The sequence below is a fragment of the Mus caroli genome, chromosome 4, assembly GCF_900094665.2.
Source record: "Mus caroli chromosome 4, CAROLI_EIJ_v1.1, whole genome shotgun sequence".
Taxonomy (NCBI): Eukaryota; Metazoa; Chordata; class Mammalia; order Rodentia; family Muridae; genus Mus; species Mus caroli.
Window position 1 is genome coordinate 91741313 of NC_034573.1, and position 771 is coordinate 91742083.

Here is a 771-nt window from a genome sequence, read left to right on the forward strand (position 1 = left end):
ATCTAGGACAATGATCTTTCCCTATCCTCAGGCAACACTCCAGCACATAGCCACACTTTTCCTTGCAGTCCAAAGCAAGACACCATAGAGCTTGTGATACAGGAGACAAGACTGGATGCGTTCACATAGAAGGGATCAGCAATGCTGGGATGTGCACATGGGATGTAAGTCAAACCAGGAGACAAGCATGAGCAAGGAGGCCATCATCTTGGAAATTCAGCCTTCATCATTTTGTCGTGAGAAGTCCTTATTTGTGTAGGACTACTGATTAAACTCTTCAAAGGAAGGATTGACAGACTTTCTCCTTTTTAAATGTTTTATTTAATATTTCCCCTTGACTCTGCTAAGTCCACAGGATTTATAGTAGGCATGGTAGTACATATCTGTGATCCTGGTATTCAAGAGTTAGGAGCAAGATCAGCTGTTCAAGCTACAGAAGGAAACCCAGGCCAACCTGTGCTGCAGAAGACGCTCAAACAAATAAACAAACATGCATACACACAAGAAAGAAAGAAGAAGAATTAAGACTTAAAACAGTCTCAAAAACCAGCCAGACTTTCCCCATAAAATCTAGATGTAAACCAGGCTGTGGTTGTGCACGCCTTTAATCCCAGCACTCAGGAGACAGAGGCAGGTGGATCTCCGAGTTTGAGGCCAGCCTGGACTACAGAACAAATTTCAGGACAGCCGGGGCTACACAGAGAGACACTGTCTTGAAAAACCAAAGCAGGGAGGGAGAAAGGGGGGGAGGAAGAAAAGGGAAGGGAAGGG